General features: G+C 48.8%; 1 protein-coding gene across 1 annotated transcript in view; it reads left to right on the forward strand.

Annotated features, from left to right (window-relative positions):
- The window catches only part of OSBPL11 (oxysterol binding protein like 11), a 719,530-nt gene that overhangs the window by 493,968 nt on the left and 204,408 nt on the right, over positions 1-21,154 (forward strand). The gene's annotated exons all lie outside the window — the stretch shown is intronic.

The following is a 21,154-nucleotide window of genomic DNA, read 5'->3' on the forward strand; positions in this document are numbered from 1 at the left end:
ATGCCTATATTTTTCAGGCCTGGAGTATGCACCCAGCAAACACTCAAGCGGTACCCAGTTAAAGCGTGTTATCCCAGCCCTGGTACACAAAGTTTTAATCTGGGCCGAAAGAATTGGACAGAAGTGCAGTGACAAAACATATGCATGATATACGCACCGTAATCAGAAGACCTAGTTGTGTCAAACGCAGCTGCCTACAGAGGGCTAGTGGGGGAGTCATGTAGGTTCTGTACAGGTCATTTATTTGCAAAAGACTAAACCTCATGTTGCGAGTAACCTTTTTGATGAAAATCAAGTCGGTGTTCCACTGGGTGTAACTAACTTCCTCCTCCAAGTCTTTCCCATTTTCCTTTCGGTCATACATTTTTCACGCTAATCATTTTCTGGATGCAGTTATATATCCTAGACACAAGGCACCATCCATCTTCCAGCTCATCCAACAGGTGCAGCAGTGGGCACAGTCCAGGTTCCCCCGGCCAGGTAGGCCATCATTTTTGCAATCGCTGTCATACTACGATGCCACAGGAACTGACCCTTGGGTAAACCTTCGGATTGGATCAAGTCCTTGACTTCTCTGTACACCCCCTTTTATACATGTTGCCCCATGAGTTAATCCCATACACTTTCCATCTTCTAGCCACAGCCAACTCCTCTTCCGAGCAGGCGTCGTGCACCCTAGGGGCTTGCGGGAGTATGGGTTGCACACCCTCGTTGTTTCCTTCAACCTCTTCCACACCTGCCTCCCTATTGTTAAAAGAAGCACTTGGTTGCCTGCCAAATGTCCGTTCACCCAAAGAACCTCCTTCAGTGCGATCGTTCTGGACAGTGCCTACAGTAGTTCCGACTCAGCAGTGGCATCGTCCAACCGCCAGTACGTCACATATTGTAATTGTGCTGCCAAAAAGTATAATTCAAAGTATGTAACCTCACACTTCCCTCCTCATGCTGCATACAAAGCATCTTCAGGGCTATTTTCTGTCTACTCTGTCCCCATAAGAAGCCCCTGATTACTGTACCCACCCTGCGAAAGAACCCTGCGGGTATGTAGTAGTAAACATTGGCAAATGGGTAAAGCAGCTGTGGCAACACATTCATTTTGATCAAAGCAATCCTACCCATAAGGGACAGTGCCAACCTCCCGCAGAACACCATGGACCACTTTATCCCCTGCAGTGTCTTTACCATGTTCGTTATATGCATGTCCTCGGGCGAATGCATTAAATTAATCCCCAGATATCTGAATGCCTTTGGTTCCCAATGTAACCCTAGCTCCGGTAGGTCTTGAGGGTCATAATGTCCAAGTCACGCCAGTGGAAATAAATGCCATTTTTGCCTGTTAAAGGATATACCCGACAACTCAGCAAAAGGATATACCTGACAACTCAGCAAAAGTTATCCAACACCTCCAATAGAATGGGGAGGTTGTGTTCTGGTTCACTGACATACAGGAGAACATCATCAGCATACAATGAGACAGGGTGGGCCGTCCCTCCCACCACTACCCCTGCATCCGAAAATGCTGGTCTTAAGTACACTGCCAGGGGCACCAACGCCAGTATATAAAGCATGTGTGATAACGTGAACCCCTGCCGGGTACCTCCCTGTACTTCCCAGGCTTTGGAAACCCACTTATCGGTCCTTACTCTAGCCACAGGTAGTGTGTATAACACTTGAATCCACTTGATGAAACCCTCTCCAATTCCAAATTGTTGCATCGCAGCCAGCATCCACTCCCAATATACAGAGTCAAAGGCTTTGGTCGCATCAAGTTATGCCACCACCAATGGAGCCTCTCTTGTGTTGGTCTGATTTATAATGTGTTGGAGTCTGCGGAGGTGCTACGTCCAGGGACAAACCCAGTCTGATCCCTTTGAATCAATGAGGCTATCACTTTCCTAAGTCTGCCTGCAAGCAGTGCAGTCATTATCTTCAAGTCTTGGTTCAGCATGGTTAAAGATCATCCGGTTTCCTGGGTTTAGGTATGGGGACTACCACTGCCTCCCTCATATTACTGGGGAGCTTGCCTCCATTATAAGCTTTCTCATATACTTTCAGCAACAATGGCGTGATGGTGGGCACAAATGTTTTATAAAACTCTGCCGGGAGCCCGTCCAAGCCCAGTGTCTTCCCAGCAGAAAGGGACCTACTCACTTTGCCTAGCTCCTCCTCCGTCAGCGGTAGTTCCAGAAAAGTGGCCTGTTCTGCAGTAAGTCATGGGAGCCTGATCTGGGAGAAGGCCTTCCGCAGCTCATCAGGAGCCACTGGAGTCACCTGCTTGTATAAGGTCATGTAGAATGTTTCTCACCTTGTGATCTTCAAAGTTCCCATCACTCATCCCTTATATGCGTTATCAGTTTTCGGGGGTGTTCAGACCTACACAACCATGATGGCAGTCCCCCTGGCCTTATCCCCTTACGCATGCAAGCGCTATGTGTGCTTTGTGGTTAAACTGCCAATGCCTCTCCCATGTTTCTGCACATTGGGTACGTAGTAGGTGAAATTCCTTCTCGGTATCTAGTGCTTTAGCCTCAATCACCTCAGCTCAGAAGCACACATTTTATTTTCAGTATATACCAGTTCCACCTTCAGTGTTTTCCTGATCCCTTCCACTCCCGACCCTTTAGGGTCTCCCATATTGTGCTCCATCTGTCTACACTGCCTGCATTGGTCTCCAGGAAGTGGATCTGGACTTCTCCCAGCTGATCCTTAAACATTTCAGTCAAAAGAGTCTCCACTGATAGGCGCCATGAAGGAATCGGGGGCGGGGGGTGTGGGGAATGGTTGGAAATGGTCCATCCCATGTATACTGTGTCCATGAAATCCATTGCGTGCTCAACACCTATCAACATATAATCAATGCGGAATTGGAGTCGAGTAAAAGGAATAACCCATCACCTCTTTGTTCTGTTCTCTCCAAATGTCTACCAGTGCAAGGTCTTTATTGTATTCAGGGCCTTGGGTGCCGACTGTGATCTGGGCTGTGAGGAATCTGATCTGTCAAGGGCTGGATTCCTCACACAATTAAAGTCCCCGCCCCGCCTCCCACACACCCAATAAAAATGGCCCACATCGGAGGCGCTATTTTAAGTCTCAAAAGTCAGAGGAACTGAGCTATTGCGTAGTTTGGGCAGTAAGAATTCAATATACACGCCTCCTGGTGGCCTACAATCAAGTACTTCCCCCTCTTTATCTAGTTCAGTACTGAGGAGTCAGAAGTGGGCCTGCGCATCAATCCACATGAGGACCCCCCTAACAAATTTAGAATACGTGGCACTGTATAAACCCCTAACCACCCCCTCTCCCTGGCTCCCCCAATCTGGCTAGCAGTAGCGCTTGATCAGCAGGCAAAAGGTGCATCTCCTGTAACAGTGCAATCATCTTTTTCCTAAGCAGAAAGGACCGCACTTGGTTCCTACACAAGTATGTTACCAACCCTCTGACGTTCCACGTCACTATCTCAGTTAATGCCATCATTATGGGACACCCCTTGCCCCACCACTCCCCGGACCAAGAAACACAGTGAGGGGGACACCCCCTTCTCTCCCTGCATCTAATTTCTCAAGTGCATAGCTTGTGACAAACTGTGATAATTAAACACGCTGTAACTCAAACATTGTATCCCAAAACTTGGGACAGTAACATTGCCCAACAGCTTCCAGCTGCTCTGGTGCGCCCATATTCTTCGTAGCAATAGGCTGCCAGGTATAGGCAGATGTACCACTTAGCCAGTACCAGTAGTCGACACCACCTTGGGGGAGTCAGTAAGTTCATTCCCTGGGCAGCGGCATTGTACCCCTGCCGCAAAGCAGCTGTTCCAGGCAATCAATTATATCGCACGTATGGATTAATCAGAACCATGCTTGGCAATTTGGTAGGCGCTCGCTGTCTATCCCTTGCCATCTGCTGGGGTCTCCATGTTCTTTGGTAGCATTCCATGGTGGTCCATCCACATGTTAACTGCTTCTGGGGTTTCAAACGTGCACTTTCCCTTTGTACAATACCTTCAGCCAGGCCAGATAAATTAGCATATATTTCAGACCTTGCCGGTGCATTCGATCCTTCGTAGGGATGAACATGTTACGCTTCCTCTGGACTAATGGAATGTAATCTGGGTATATTGCTGTCTAGATATTCCCCCTTTGCAGGGCACCTCCCTCTCGAGTGTTGTAGTATTAATTCTCTATCCCTAAAGTTGAGGACTCTCGCTATAATCGGTCTCAGATAAGATCCCGGTGGTGGTCTTTTCTGCACGGTTCGATGTGCACTCTCAATTGTAAACCCCTGACACAACTTCCCGGGGCCTACCACCCGCAGTATCAAGTTTTCAAAATTTGATGTGGTGTCCGTACCCTCACGCACTTCCTGTACTCCAAGCACACTAACGTTGTTCCATTGGGAGCATCTCTCCGCATCCTCCTCACGGCCTTCCAATATGACTTTTTTAGTTTACAAGGTTTCCAGCCTTTGCATTAATTCAGCCGTAGCAGAGGTGGTTTCCTGCAGCTGTGATTCCGTTGTGGTAACTCGGTCAGCAAACGAGCGGACATCCTGTGTCAGAAGATGAACGTTCACCTTAACTTCATCTATTTTACACTATGAGGATTGCAGAGTGGCAATAGCCTCAAGGATTTTGTTCTCCTGAAAGTCTGAGTCGTTTGCGTCTGGAGGGCCTCCATGTCCTTGTCACCCATGTGGTCTGGGCGCTTTCCCTGTGCTGCAAAAGTGTCCAATATATTGGGTTTGCTGGTGTCTTTTTGCTTAGTAGATGGCATATTGTGGACACTGGGAGGATCACCCTGTCAGCAGGCTATCTGTATTTGCAGGACAGGTCAGCGGGCACAGCCCCTCAACTAATATTTTTTTTCCATGCTCCATTCTTTTCCTCAGCCACGTTGTGTAGGTCACATTGCTGCAGGTTCATCCCGTCCCCTGCGTCCCCTGCTGGGGGGGGCGAGATTGTGGTCGAGCGTCAAGTCCCTAAAAGGAGGCTGTGTTGTATAACCACAGTGGGTTCCGTGCTCTACTGGGGTAATAGACGTTGCTTGTCTCGCTTGCAGTGAAGGGTGGGGGACTCTCACACTGTCCCGTTGTCGTCACTCAGAAGGCCAATTAGAGCTTTCCCCTCTGACTGCATCCCAGCAATCCTCTACGCTGTTGCCAATCTTTTTAGCCCCAGGGTCCTAGCTCAGCACATCAAACAAGCGCTGCCCAATGGGTATGGGGCATCCGTGGTGGGCACCCTATACAGGGCACTGCAGCTTCTCGACATTGTTCCTTCAGCCACCCAGGCACAGGTTTGAGTTACACAGCTCACTGCTATTGTCCCGTGGTGCAGAGCCGGGCCTCGTCTCGCTGGTCCGATGTCCTCACCTTGCCGCAGAATAGTTCAACCTGCCGCGTCACGTTCCCAAGCTGAAAAATGAGAACATTCAGTTAGGTGCACAAGACCGTGAGTCAGGCACTTTGTTCTTCGTGCCGCTCAAATTATACTCTCTGATTATACAGAGGAAGTTAATTCAGCGCTTCGCTAGAGTCTGCGTAGTGCACTTGTTAAATTTCAAAACCGCTACTCTTGTCTTACTAGGTGCGAGACATTCTGTTTGCGTGCATGCGTGTAGGCCGCAATTAAGAGTGTTACAGATTTTCCCGGTTCGGAAAAGACAGGTTCGGAAAATACAGGTTACGAACGTGCATACGCAGAACTAGTGGATAGTGTCTTGCTATCCTTTTCTTACCAGAGGAAGAGTAGTGGAGTAACGCTTCACGTTCAGAGTTCATATAGGAAAGCAGTCTCGCTAAAGAATTCAATTTCATTGTAAGACTAACAAGGAGTTCATCTTCAGTTTCAGAATTTCAAGTCTTTTGGATTACAGTCAACGTAATTATTAGAAAAGAGAATTGTGTCAACCAGAGTTCCTTTTTATATTCAAGTCAGTTTCACTTCAGTAATTTCATCCAAAGTTAAACACCTTTTAATACAGTTGAGTCAAGAGAATATTTCGTCAATGTGGAATGAGTTTTCGACACAGTAGCTAACAAGTACTCTCAGCTCTTCGTAGAGGAAAAACAGATATGGATATAAACTAGGGGAGATTTGGGTTGGTGAGGAGCAGGCTATTGATTGTAATTTGTTTTGGTTTACTTTTCTGCAGATTGGTGCCTGACGGAAGACCTGAATCTGTGACTTTATTTTCTCCACTTCCCCTTTTCCCTGGAGAAGTTGGGATATCAGCTGTTTAAAAAGAATCAGTTGTAGAACACACTTCTTTGGGGACTTTGAGGTTCAGAATCTTCCGCGGACAGGAATCATCAGGACTGCATATCGAGTCATGGTGGTTGATTCTGGGTAAGGGACTTAACAACCTGTGAGACCTATTCTGAAATTTCTGCGTCACGTTCGCTCCTGGCTATTTCACTTATGTTTGGGAGCTGCATGCTATCCAGGTACCCCTGTTGTACCATAGGCACAGGATTTTCAGAAGTATACAGGGCTCTGTAAAATTTAATAAATTCTAAAGTGATATCCTCTGTTTTCGTGACTCTGGCCTCATCAGTAAAAATGGAACAAATCACATTAGACCCCTTTGGAGCCCTGAAAAGCCTAGCTAGCATTCTACTGGACTTTCTGTCCCTCTATAGTAGCTTTGCCTGGTAATTGAGAGGGCCTTCTCAGTCCTTTTCGTGTGGAAAAGGTTCAAAAGCCCAGTAGTTTCTCAATATGCTTTATAGGCTTCTCTAGATGGTGCAAATTGCACCTTCCTACAACGTTCCTCCATTTCCTTTTCTAATTGAATCTTCAGGACTCTGTTGTTTTCTCTTCATGGCCTTAAGTGATATCAACTTTCCCCTTGAAACAGCCTTAAAAGCGTCCCATCTTACTGATTCGGAAGTGGACTTGTCATTTTCGTCAAAGAATCTAGAGATCTTCGTCTCCTATCTTCTCTAAGTACTGGCTCTCTAAACAATTCCTCAGGGACAGACCAATGCCAGAGGGCGTCCCCCTTTCTTGGTAGAATCAATCCCATCCATAGCACCACATGATCAGCCAAGGAAAGAGGGCCTATAGTAACACCCTGCATCCTACCCAGTGGTAGGGTTGTTATCCATATGTAATCTATTCTCGATTGTGATTTATGTACTCTAGAGAAAAAAAGGGGTACCCATGTGCCCTTCCTTGCATTTCTCTACGGACATACCTCAATTGCAACACTGCAAGATGACGCTTTAGGGAAGATGATGCTAATCCACTACCCTGAACCCTATTGGTGCTTTTATCAAGTTCCTGGGACCACTCTAAATTCAAGTCCCCCATCAGTTCTATTTCCCCTACAGTAAAGGCTTCCAACCTTTTTAGAAAATCCTTATGTGTGTCTTGACCAGCATTCGGTGCATAGATTGCTGCCATCGTAAACTGAGACACACCCATACTTCGCCTCATTATTCTATACCAGCCATCCCGGTCTTCCTCAGTCCTATTAATCCAAACAGCATTTCCCTCCTTAAAGGCCACTGCCGTTTTAGTTTTGGCCGTGGCATGCAACATGTGGGCATAATACTTCAACCCGATCCTTCCTCGGTCTTGGCATCCGATCTATGCTCTCTAATGAAAAGTTCCAAAGTCTTCCTTTTAAGAGGAGAATTCACACCCCTCACTTTTTGCGCTAACCACCTGAATGTACCGTAATCCAACAAGCATGCTGCCGCATTTCCCACCAAAAAGTGTTTCTCCAGCATGGGGTCTGGCATGGATTCACATGCTCATGAATATTCCCCGTCGTCAGGCTGGGAATCCTCGGTAAAGAAAAAATCAGTATCAGTTTCGTTTCTGATCGGTCTTTCCTAGTAGTAACCAATCACTGATCTCTGCGTCATACTGACCACAGCCAATGACTGCCCTCTACCTAAGCCCCGCCTCTGGCAGCCATATTCAGATTTTTACCGCACGTTCAAGTGGTGGGAGTCCTCGTGCTTAGCTCTCGAGCTTTTACTGCGTGTTTCGCGCTTTTTCACATTTTTTCGGTTAATCGAGCCTGAAGCTCCACCGTTTCTACTCCCGTTAACGGCTACCCGTTGCGGGAATTTCCTACGCCCCTCAAGTGTGAAGATTTCGTCGAATCAACTTCTTGGAGGATTCCAGAAGATTCGCGGCCTACTTCGAGATGGCCCAGGATGCGAGTTCGTCGCCCGGACCCAAGCTGTTTCGCAGCTGCCCTGGATGCGGGCTGCAGAATGTGTTTAAGGAAGACGAACATTTGCAATGCCTCTACTGTCTTCATGGGGACAAGACTCATGTAGAGAAGGACTGCCAGTTCTGCAAGAACTTGTCGGAGCGGACCATGAGGGACCGTCTGTCCCGTCTCGCAAGCTGGTTGGAGAAGGGCTCGACGGGTGAGAAGAAGACGAAAGGGTCCGAGCGGGCTTCTAAGTCCTGTGCGGGCGCCCCGGCGACGGGGGCCCAACACCAGGCCAAGCGTTGCGAGGCCGCTGGCTCCGGGAGCGCCGAAAGGTCGGGCTCTTCGGTCGCCAGGCAGGGCGCACCTTCCCCGACACCCTCAACCACGAGCCAACGCTCCGGTTCGGGGAAGAGAAAGTCTGAGACCCCAGGTAAGCTTCGGGAGAAGCCCCGTCCGATCTCGGAAGAGGGGGAGCGAGGCGTCGCCCTTCCCCGAAGGAGAAGGCCCGGGACGCACCTAAGGTGGTGAAGGCCCCTACCCAGCAGGCAAAGGCCTCTATCGAGGCTATCGCGGTGACTCTTGCCAAGCCGGCAGAGACACCGCCAGCGGAGACTGCCTCCGGGACTAGAGTTTCCCTGCCGCCAAGGAGGGAATCCTCTTTTCAGCCCATCGTCGTGGCCGCCATGATGGAAGAAGCGAGGGGGGGCACGGTGCCCTCGTCGAGCTCGGAGTCAGCCTCGGAGGAGGAACTGACCGAGGCCGTGAGGAACCTCGAAGTCCAATTCGAGAAGGTTCGATCCCGTCAGGAAGATCCTCGGGAGATAACCGAGGAAGACGACGATGCTGAGGAAGAGCGGCCTTCCCTTCCGGCGCAGCCAGATCCTAGGCCTCAGGATGGCTCGGCGGCCATTTTGTCTGCCATCCAGTCCTTATGCTCTGAGATAAAAACGAGTTTCCCACGGCCCTGGCCGTAGGACCCACAACCTGGCCCGTCGGGAAGTCCTCAGAACAAACGACAGAGGACCCAACCCTCTCCTCTGCTCGCCCCCGTAAGGCCTACCATTCCCTCCTCATCCTCCCACGAGTCGGGAGATGACGGTGCGTTGGGCTCGACGACTGGTTCTGAGGGCGACGACGACGGAACGGGTCTCCCGTCGCACGGGCCTCGCCACCCGAAGAGATTGGCTCATTCCACGCCATGATCGCCAGGGCGTCCGAATTGTTCCAGCTCTGCCTGGAGGAGCAGAAAAAGGAAGCTTTCCTCTATCAGCGCCGGGAGGCCAAGAGGAAGACAGTCATCGCGGTGCCCCTAATCGATGACATCTGGGAGGAGGGCCTGTCGGTTCTCAAAAACCCCTCCACGGCACCAGCCAAACGGGACCGGTACGAGAAGAAGTACCGGGTCCCCGAAACCGCTCCCCTGTGCCTCAGGGCCCAGCCAACGCCAGACTCGGTCGTCTTGGCGGCGGCGAAGAAGAAAGCGGCAGGGTCAGGAGCCTCGACGTCGAATTCCCCGCTGGACGGCGAGGGAAAGAAGTTGGACGCCATGGGGCGGCGGGTCATTTCGTCGGCGGCGACGATCAAAGCGGCCAACGCCCTGGCGATCGTGGCCCATTACAACAGGGAGCCCTGGTTTAAGCTGGCCCCCATATTGGACTTCCTGCCGGACGACAAGAGGTCCGAGGCCCTGGAAATACTGCAAGAGGGCGAGGTGGCGTCGGACCACGCCATACCGGTGGCAACCGATATTGCCGATACCGGGTTCCGCCAGCTGGGCAACGGTGTTTGCCTACGACGACGGGGTTGGCTCCGGGCGACCGACTTCCATCAGGAAGTCCAGACCCGGGTGTTGGACATGCCGTTCGACGGCAGCAACTTGTTCGGGAAGGCGGTGGACAAGTCCCTCCAAGCCATAAAAACGGAGACGGCCCGCGCCCTAGGAGCCCTTCAGCAACGATGGCCCTTTCGGAGCTCCCGAGGCAGACAGGGTGCCTCCAAGGGATCCAGCGGTGGCTCGTCGTCCTACCGCCAGGCGGCACGCTCCTCGTCTCAGGAGGCCTACAGAGGTCGCGGCAAGCAGGGAGCACCTCGCCGCCGTCGGCAAGGTGGCCAGGGCGGCAAGGCCACTACCTCCAAGCAGGACTGAACCGGCTGTGGTCTCGGGCCCCCACCGAAGCACCCTGGTGGGAGGCCGGCTGACGAATTTCGTCGGCGTGTGGAAGTCCATCTCCACCGACCGTTGGGTGCTGGATACCCTGGCAAGAGGACACTCTATCGAATTCCTGAAGAAGTGCCCTCACGTTCCACCTGTGGCCAGGAAGGAAAATCACGTCCCGCAACTGCTGTTGGAAGTACGGGCGATGCTCAGGAAAGGCGCCATCGAGCTTGTCCCGAAGAGGCTCTGAGGCTCCGGGGCTCCGGGGTGTACTCAAGGTACTTCCTCGTCAGGAAGAAGACGGGCGGCTGGCGCCCCATCCTGGACCTTCGTCGTTTGAACAAATACATCAGATCACAAAAGATCAGGATGGTCACCCTCCAGCACGTACTGGGAAAGCTGGAGGAAGGCGACTTTCCATCTTCGTTGGACCTGGAGGATGCATACTTCCATGTTCCCATCCTCAAAAGTCACCGAAAGTTCCTCAGGTTCGTCGTCCAGGGACGCCACTACCAATTCAGAGCACTGCCTTTCGGATTGAAGTCGGCCCCCAGGGTCTTTACCAAGTGCCTAGCACCAGTGGTGGCGCAGCTGCGCCTACAGGGGATTCACGGCTACCCCTACCTGGACGACTGGCTCATCTACTCAAGGACGAGGGAACTCGCCGTCGAACACACTGCGAGGACCGTCCAGCTACTCACAAACCTGGGATTCGCCATAAACTACCCAAAGTCCCACCTGGTGCTGTCGCAGGTGGCCCTGTTTCTGGGAGCGAAGCTCGATACAGTGAGGCGCCTGGCGGCCCGTCGGAAGAACGGACGAAGACCATTCTAGGCAAAGTGCAGCGCCTGCTAGCCACGGACGTGGCCAGGGTGAGGTCCATCAAGTCCCTCCTGGGGATGATGTCCTCTTGCATCTACCTGGTGCGCCTCTGCAGACTACGGATGCGCCCTCTTCAAGAATTTCTCGATGCCCGTTGGATACAGGCGACGGGCACCTTCGACGACAGGGTCCCCCTCAACGAGGTGTTCCAGCGGGCGATTCAGTGGTGGGGCGTTCGAGCGCACCTCACGGCGGGCAAGGACTTTCAGACGCCGGCGTACCAGGAGACTGTGACGACGGACGCCTCCCTGGAAGGTTGGGGCGCCCACACCGGAGATCTCCACGCAAGAGGCCTCTGGCTCCCGGAGGAAAGGCTCCTGCACATCAACGTCCTGGAACTCCGAGCCGTGTTCTGGGCTCTCAAATCGTTCCTCCCGTCGCTCAAGGCCAAGGTGGTGCAGATCTTCACTGACAACACCACGACAATGTTTTACATACGGAAGCAGGGAGGCACCAGATCCCCAGCCCTATCCAAGGAGGCACAGGATCTGTGGCACTGGGCGGTCGCCCAGGTGATGTTCCTGGTTCCCTTCCACCTGGCAGGAGAAAGCAACACCATCGCCGACTCGCTCAGCAGGGAGCTGCGCGCGTGTCACGAGTGGGAACTGCGCCAGGATCAGGTGGATCAACTCTTCCGACGATGGGGCAAACCCCAAATCGACCTGTTCGCAACAGCGACAAACTCGAAGTGCAAGAGGTTCGCCAGCAGGTTTCCCCAGCCGAGAAGCATGGGCGATGCGTTCTCGTTCCCCTGGGACGGCCTATATCTGTATGCGTTCCCTCCGTTGCCGTTGCTGCTTCGACTCATCAGCCAGCTCAAGAGGTCCCGGTGCAGGATGATCCTCATCGCACCGGCGTGGCCGAGGCAGATCTGGTTCCCGGACCTTCTGGACTTGTCAACGTCCCCTCCCATCAAGCTGTCGGCGGACGCGGACCTTCTCTCCAGAGAAGGAGGCGCCATCTTCCACCACGACCCGGCGTCGCTGAACCTGCAGGCTTGGCTCCTGCAGCGCTAGAGTTTGGAGGCTACGATATACCGGCCGATTGCAGAGAGGTTCTTGTAAAGGCCAGGGCGTCCTCGACTCTCAAATGCTACGGTCATAAGTGGAAGAGGTTCTCTATCTGGTGCCGAGCACAGAAGATCAATCCCCTATGGATTATGGCCCCTCAAGTGCTGCCGTACCTGCTATCGCTGGCAAAGGCTGGGCTAGCCCATTCCTCCATTAAGATTCATCTGGCGGCGATCTCCAGATATACCAGAACCACAGGACGGACGTCCCTGTGGTCCCATCGACTGGTAAAAGAGTTTATGAAAGGACTTGTCCGGTCGTTCCCGCCGGTGAAGGCCCCGGCGTGGGAACTTAACGTGGTGCTGACCAGGCTCATGGGGCCCCCATTCGAGCCGATGCACTCCGCACCTATGAAGTTTGTGTCGTGGAAGACTGCGTTCCTGGTGTCCATTACCTCCGCACGACGAGTGGGAGAGATCCAGGCCCTATCCTGCAAAGCACCGTACTTGACTTTCCATGCCTCGAGGGTGGTGCTTAGGACGCACCCCTCCTTTATGCCCAAGGTGCCGTCGGACTTCCATCTTAACGAGCCCTTGGTGTTACCTGTTTTCTTACCGTCTCCTTCGTCGCCGGCCGAGAGGACTTTGCACTCGCTGGATGTGGCTATAGCGCTGAAGTTTTTCCGGGGGACATCACAGCTGTTTGTGAACTTTGGACCTGTGAATCAAGGGAAGGCTCTCTCGAAGTCTTCTATTTCCAGATGGCTCTCCGGCTGCATCATGCACTGTCACCGGTTGGCTAACCGACCGCTGCCAGGCCGTCCGAGAGCCCATTCGACCAGAGCGATCGCTGCTACTACAGCATTCTTATCTGGTGTGCCCCTGCTGGACATCTGCAGGGCTGCTACGTGGAGGTCGTCGCACACCTTCACAAGATTCTACTGCGTCGATCGGGATTCCAGGGAGGAGTCCAGGGTCGGCCAAGCAGTGCTGCGCAACCTGTTCGCTTAAGGTGAGCCTGGTGAGGAGGTAAGAGATGCTTAATGTTGAGTTTTTTTGAATTGCTTAATGTTGAGCCTTTTACCACCCCCCGTGGTTGTGCATGTGTGTACTGCTATTTAATCGTATATTCATGAGCTTGTGAATCCATGCCAGACCCCATGCTGGAGAAGGAACATGCGAACCCTCCCGCCTACCCCTCTGCGGTTCTTCACTTGGTCATACTGCCACTTCACGTGCTACCAAATCTGAAGATGGCTGCCAGAGGCGGGGCTTAGGTAGAGGGCAGTCATTGGCTGTGGTCAGTATGACGCAGAGATCAGTGATTGGTTACTACTAGGAAAGACAGATCAGAAACGAAACTGATACTGATTTTTTCTTTACCAAGGATTCCCAGCCTGATGACGGGGAATATTCATGAGCATGTGAATCCATGCCAGACCCATGCTGGAGAACAACAGTTACAGGCAAGTAACTTGTTCCTTCATCCTCTTCCTACCCTAAAGCAACACTTATTCCCCTTCACTTTGTGCACTGTAATACCCCTTCCAAGCCCTCTCTTGAGTGCCAATTACCCCCTCCTTCCTTTCCGGCTAGTTCTATGTACTCTCTGTAATTCCAGCATCCTCGGGAGTGACTCCCCGATAAGGGTTGGACCTGCAATTTAAGATCATTGTCACTGAACTCTTCCGAGAGATGGACGTCTAATATTCAAACGCCTAGATCTGTTTTCCAAATCTTCTGTTTGAAATTCCAAATTGTCGAAAACCATACACAATTGTTACAGAAGTTCACTGTTCGCTCGCATCTCATCAGTCATGTCCTGCGACACTCTCTCCACTTCCGCCAGCTAGGAGATTTCCCCATTCAGTTCTGCAATTGACTTGGTCAGATCTGTTTTCTACTACTGGAATTGCACCTGGAAATACGCCATAAAAGATTCCTGGAAGGCTTTCAGTCCTTTTTGCAGATTGTCTTTAGTTAAGGTGTTAGACATTGGTCCCACCATAAGTCCACTCAATGTCGTCCTCGTACCTTTCTGTAGTGCCTTGTCCTGATTTGCTCTAGAGACCCAGAGCTTCTGAATAGGATCTGACCGGACCCTTGGTGTCCTTTGACGTTGTTCGCCCTCCCCTCCTCCCCCGTAACTTTGGTTCTCCCTCTCAGCATTGAGGTCTAGTGTCCTCTCCACTGCTATCTCTGAAAAAAGCCCATAGCTTCGTAAGTGCAGCAAACTTTTCTCAAATATCCCTGATGCGATGATGTCCTGTGGAAGAGGTGATAATTCAACCCTTTCGCTTAGACCAAGGCCGTGGCAGTCCTTCAAATATAGCATTCAATATCACTCACCCCTATTTCCCACTTTGCTCACTCTCTCATAATGTGGCTCGCTACTCATTCTCATCTTTGTGCTATTGTACAGGCACCCTTCCAGGTAATGCTCCAGTCATCTGTAATGTGTTATTGTGCAGCATTTCTGATCGAAATTGACATCCCTGTTAATCCATTAAATACAAAATACTTCTGTCAGCTGGCTCAGCACCTCCAGATCTTCTGCTCTTTCACAAGTTCGAATGTTTGAGAATTGGCATCTGGACAAAGCCTGCATACTTCAAGTGCTACTCAGCACATCTTGAGTCCACCACAAAACCATACACTAACTCTCTCTGGTTCCCCCAAGCAAGGTTTGAGAACTTGCTGTTCATCAGTAATGCTTAAAACTCCAGACCAGAGCTTAGTTGCCTCTTTCCTCATGAACGCTTGTTTGATACACCTATACGACTAACACGCACCCATACTTCCATAATCGTATCCCCTTTTCCCACATTCCCATTGTCTCATGTCATCTTTTGTCACTTGTCTCATTTTCCTGCTTTCCTTTTCTTCACTTCACTTCTATCACCTGCCTCCACAGATCACAGTGAAAATACGAGCCAGGGCTCTAAATTATGCAATGTGGTTCAAGTAAATAGTTAACTCTGTTCAATGTTCAGAAGACTGAATTTTCAGTTCACTGTAATTGTTCTTTATACCAGAGATTGGGTATTGTGGTACTGTGTAGCGTAATCTGAGTAATTGAAGCATTTGGGAAATTGCCACAGTTTTTCTTATGCCATGCAAACTAGATTGACAGTTTAGACTGGCAGTAGTAAGGTCATTGATTCATTGACCTACTGAACCTTTGCTAGAATTAGAGTAAATGTCAGACAGCCATAAAGAATACCCTGGATGAGTTAATGGAAAAAACATGATGTGCCCATGTATGGTCCTAGAATGTGAGGCTTTGGTGCATAATTGTAACACTTGTTTTTGTTAAATTGGCTCAGGTTTTGGTTGTTGCGGCTATTTCCTGGTTAGCATCAACTCCTCAGATTGGCCAGACCCCAGCCTACCTCCTGGGCCTCCCCACAGCCGGCAGGCAAAGCCAGTGCATTTCTGCCGGGGAAGGCCGCCGGGGAAGGCTGAGGCCTTTATGTGCCTTCCGGGCCTGGCAGCGGCCCAGATACAAGGTATGAGCTGATGTACCTTTCATTCCGTCCTCTAACTTCGACACTCACGGACGATGCAACAGAGCCACGGTACTCTCTCCTAACATTGGCTGCTATCTCATCGCGATCAAGGTAAGGAGGCTACCCTGCTCCTGTGACTTACAGCCTGTACTGTTCTTCGTCTTACTTACAAACTCATTTGGACGTCCATGTGCTATGTAGCTTTTTGTCTTTCTTGCGCACCATGCCATCACAGCACGTGGACTTCCCTTACCACCCACGTTTTTGTTTAACTACTCGCCATACCATTTTGCATCATGTCCCTTCCCTACTGTACCCCTGCATCCTCCCTCCCTACTTGTGCCTGTTTCTGCTTAGCACCTGCAACCTCTGAATGCCTCAAGTGCATATTTGCTGCCTAATCTAGCCCCTCAATCCGTTGAGGCTTGCCTTTGCTAGACTATGCATCCACCAACCTTGACTTACTTGTATCTGTATGCCTAATGTAACCCCCAGTTCCATGAGGCGGGCTTCGCTAGACTTTTCCCTCAAGACCCACTTGCGCAATGTAATGTTTGCATAGGACCGCACTTTGAGGATTGTAATGTCACACTTACTGTAACTAGCGCCCTGATGCCTGTGATTTTGGTGCTCTACTATAAATGTAAAAATAAATAAGTTATTCTTTAATTGGCAGGAACTTGATGGTAAGTGTGAAAGTATCTATTTATAGATCCCCAGAGATTAGAAAAGCTAGAAGTAGTCTAGATAAATACACCAAGTAACTCTGCTGTAAATTAATACAGTTGCAGGGTTTCAAATAAACTTGGATGAACACAGGAGAAAGGAGGAATTCTTATGGAACCTACATTTCGTTTTTCAACAAAGGGTCACCTGTCCAAAAAGTAATTTTATTGCCAGCAGTATTTTCAACTCTGGAATTAGTCTGGAAATGTAATGGCAGTAGTATGTTATGGGTTCTGAGACAGTAGTGGGCAGTTTCACTCTTCAACATTGTCAGTAATGGCATCTGTGTGTTGATACAGTGATACCTTTCAGCAGGCTCTTGTTTCAGCTTTATAGCTGATGTAAGGGCTCATTTGTGGCCCTTATGCAAGGAAACACATTTGTATCACCTTGCTTTTGTGTTTTGGTCCTTTGCATGATTAGTTCCTGTGTTGTTATTTCACTTATCAAGTGTTTACCAGCTTGATCTCCGGAGTCTTTAAGAAGGGTGAGAGAGCTGGTTATATTACTGATGATCTCCAGCGTTCGAAAATTGAGGGAAGCTATTTAGCTCCTGCTTCTAGCACAGTAGAACCTGGTTATCTTGAAACCAACAGCTACCAGGAGCTATTTTTTGGCTACTACGGTCATCTGGTGCTTTCCAAACATGTAAATGTGACATTAACTTTGATTAGTACCCCGGCCACTATGTTTCCATGTACCTGCTGCCTCCCATTGGGGCATTTGTAGTCCTTACCTGACCAGCAATCCTTCCTCACGCATTCCATCTGGTGCCAAACGCCACCAAATGTTCTTTCCCCTTCCTCAATTACCGGTCTTCGTGTCGCATCCGCCGGCATCATCTGTTAAACGCAGCTTCGAATGCTCATTAAACCACATGCAGCAATCTCGGGTCATGTGCGAGGCGTGTCACGGATATATAGAAAAGAAATGTCCATTCAAGTCCATCGGCCAGTTCATTCATATTGTGCCCAAGATGCTGCCGCAATCTCCTTCAGAGGTGTCATTGGACAGACCATATACTATTTACATTAAACAAAGGCACAACAGGCTTTCTATATAATCTTTTTTCATTGTGCTGAAAATGAAATCTCAAAACAAATAGGTTTTATTTTTTCATTTTCTGCACATCGAAAAAACAAATTGTATAGATTATGCCTATTCAAATCTTTAACTTTTATTTTCATGTTTTGGAAATAATGTTTGATGTCCCATGACTACGGAGTGGAAGGGAGCATTCCTTTTAACATGGCTCCCTTCCACTCCATACCAATGGACCGCAATGCGGAGTCTAGTCTTCCTAGACAAAAACGCGCATTTCAAACATCCACGTTCTTTGCAGGACAACAGACCCGATGCAGCAAAGCTTTTAATCTGCGTCTTTGCTATTAGTATCTTGGGACATTGTACCCTGGGATACTGATAGCAATGAGCCCCTCGCTGGGGGGATGAAGGGACATTACTGCATCTGGTAATGCCCCCCGGCTTGGGGCTTAATGCTTGAGTATTTGAGAATGTTAATAAAGAAGAATTAGACCGCAACTTATATACATTTAAAAACAAAGGTTCGTACAAAATTGACAAAATGTTAAAGGAGCATCTCTGGTAGCTCCTGGTTCCCTGCGGTAGCTCCTGCCTACAGGGTGATGCCAGACACCCGGGAGCTGGTTTTAGCTCCTGCTCATCGAATCTCAATTTCAAACCCTGATCTCATTGTAGGGAGTATGTTTGAGACTTTAATGGGTGACGATGAAGGTACCAAGATAGAACAAAATTGAGTGTTTGGAACTCATGAAAGCGGAGAAACACTGATTGATTGTTTTTGACAGATGTGGATCTAGCATGTACTAGAGGTCAGTGGATTCCAGATTGGTATAAAGTATCACCCTTCCTTAAAGTAAAAACCGATGCAGTGTTGTTGAATCAACGCCGTTAATTCAGTAGAGGCAGTAGACATTTAATATCCTCACATGAAAGGTGTTTTACTTTGATGCTGCAATACAATATTATTTTGTTCATCAGTGCTTTTGTTTTTATATCTTTCCCACATCGTTCAGGTGGATTGTTCCACTTTTTTGTAAAGGTTTATATTTCTTTTTTCATGCCCTTTAGTCTTGTGTGCGAGCAGAAACGTTCATCATGGCCATAATGTTGGACAGCGCTCACCGAACAGCTGGGCATCAACCAGAATGTTTAGAGGCATGCGCTTTTTCAGCAGCCTGACGTGGGCGGCTGATGTGTCTAAACAAGAAACATGAATGTTTCAAGGTTTGGGTGGAGAAGCCCGCTTTATGGGAATTTGTAGTGGTGAACCCTTACAGGTGATCCTTAAGTTTTACAATATTCAAACTTTGGCTGAAACCATCTATGGAGCTAGTTTTTGGGTTCATGGCAAGGTCACAGGGCTACAGATGGTTGAAATTAAATTTCTCAATAAGAATTTATTGGGCTTGCCAAGCTCGGATGCAAATTTTGTGGCTCACAAGAAATTGGGCGTAGGCTTTTTGGAAGACCTATGGCGCTTGGTCCCAGTGTTACACTGGTTCAGAATCTGATCAAACGCGAATGCCTACCTAACACATTTATGATCAAGGAGGTTCTGAAAATTGGTGGAGCTAATCGTATTCCCTGGTTTAAATATCTTAAAGGGAGCTTAACTTGCACTTGAACTTTTCCCCCCAGAAGAACTTTTAAATCCAAATTAATTGTTACCAGGAAGGTCTTAAATCTAGAATCCTTGAAAATGGAGAAACGCATGAATTTAGGTTAAATTTTAATAGAATGCATGCCATTAGGTGCAGCCAGTGTCTGCTATAATCTTACCTTTTATTCATCCACTACCCTTCAGAGCGTTGGCTGATTATGAGGGTGCGGTTCGACTGTTTGAGAATTAGGAATAATACATGCAAGTGGCAGGGCTATTTAACTGTTACTAGTTGTCCAGCATGTGGGGTAGATGGGGAGGATTTATTTTTGTATTTTATTTGGTTTTATATAGCACCTTACACCAAAGCGTTGAACATAAGAACAGGCACAGTACAAATAATGAATTAACATTTATAACACTGAATATTTCTGTGGTTGCAGTAACCTTCGTTAACCAGGCGAGAGAAGGTAGGACCGCAGAGAGACCTGAAAGAATGAATAAACAGTGATAGAAGGGAGAGAGAGTGGGAGAGCGCTCCAGTTCAAGGGTGCTAAAAAAGAGAGACCGAAAACGAGATTGAGCACGGGTGGACGAGGGACTATAAAGAGATGATAAGAAAAACGAAGTGGGCAAGAAGGAAAGTAGAATGCGACGAGAGGAAAGATAGGGGGGAGCAAGACCATGGAGAGCTTTAAAAACTAAACATTGAAAATAAAATTTTAAACAGTCATGAAAAGAGAGCTACCGTAGATTAGTGAAGGAAGAGGAAATAAAATCACGAGGAGCAAGCAGACAGAGCACACTAATCGAAGCATTAAATACAAATTTAAAAGGAGCTAGACGAGATAGATGATGTCCAAAGAGTGCAGAAGAACAGTAGAAGAGCTGTGAAAAGATTAGAGCAGACACCAGTAGCTGAGTCGCTTTGAAAGTCATAAAAGGACAGGCTTTACCAATATTATACAGATGGAATTGACAGGAATGGGCAGATAAGGAAATATGGTGACTGAAAGAAAGATCTGAATCAGGATAAAGACATAGGTTACGGGCCACAGAAGAAATGGGTAACTGGGACGGAGGAAATGATATGAAGGGAGGTGACGGAGAAGGAGAAATAGATGAAGGGGAAAAGATAACCTCAGTTTTTGCGGCATTAACTAGTAAGAAGTGATCCAACATCCATGATTGGATAGGTGCTAGGTTTATGGTGGAAGTCATCAGTAAAGTGTGGAAATGAAAAAGCGCTGCCTGTCATCAGCTTAGAAGTGATGCAAGAAACCAAAAGAGGAATTAATTCCAGCTAACGAAGAAGTGTAGAGTGAAAAAATAAAGGGACCAAGGACCGCACCTTGAGGGACACCAATAGGTAAGTGGACATGTTTCAGAAGAAGCCCCAGCCCAGGAGACTGATAATGTTCTCTGGGATAGGTATGAGTCAGACCAGGCTGGGGTAGAGGCAGAAATGCCAAAAGAGGAAAGAGCAGACAAGAGTGTGCGATTAACAGTGTTGAACGCAGCAGAAAGATCCAGGAGTATAAGAAGAGAAGACTGTTTAGCATGACGTGCAGAATGAAGAGAGTCCAAGACAGAGAGAAGAGCAGTCTTGGTAGAGTACACTGGGCCAAACCCAGATTGAAAACAAGGAAGAATAGAGTTACAAGAGATAAAGGTAGAAACTTGAGAGTAGACGATGCGTTCTAGAATTTTAGAAAGATATGGCAAGAGTGAAATGGGACGGAAATTGGAGGCATAAGATACATCGGCAGAAGGCTTTTTCAAGATCGGGATAATAGTAGCATGCTTAAATGAGGAAGGAAAAACAGGCGAGGATAAACAAGATTTAAATAGAATTGTAAGATAAGGAACAAGTAAGGGATCGATTTTAGGTATAAGCGCAGATGGTATGGGATCCAGTGGGGAGGAGGTAGGGTGTGCACGAGCAAGGAGACGGAGGGCATCTTCATTAGTGATGGGAACAAAACCAGTAAAGATTTCTTTAGGAGATACCAGAGAGATAGAGGATTTATTACGTTTTGTCATCTTCTGTCTGGC

Source organism: Ambystoma mexicanum, chromosome 9 (genome assembly GCF_040938575.1).
Source record: "Ambystoma mexicanum isolate Mex_15411 chromosome 9, UKY_AmexF1_1, whole genome shotgun sequence".
Lineage (NCBI taxonomy): Eukaryota > Metazoa > Chordata > Amphibia > Caudata > Ambystomatidae > Ambystoma > Ambystoma mexicanum.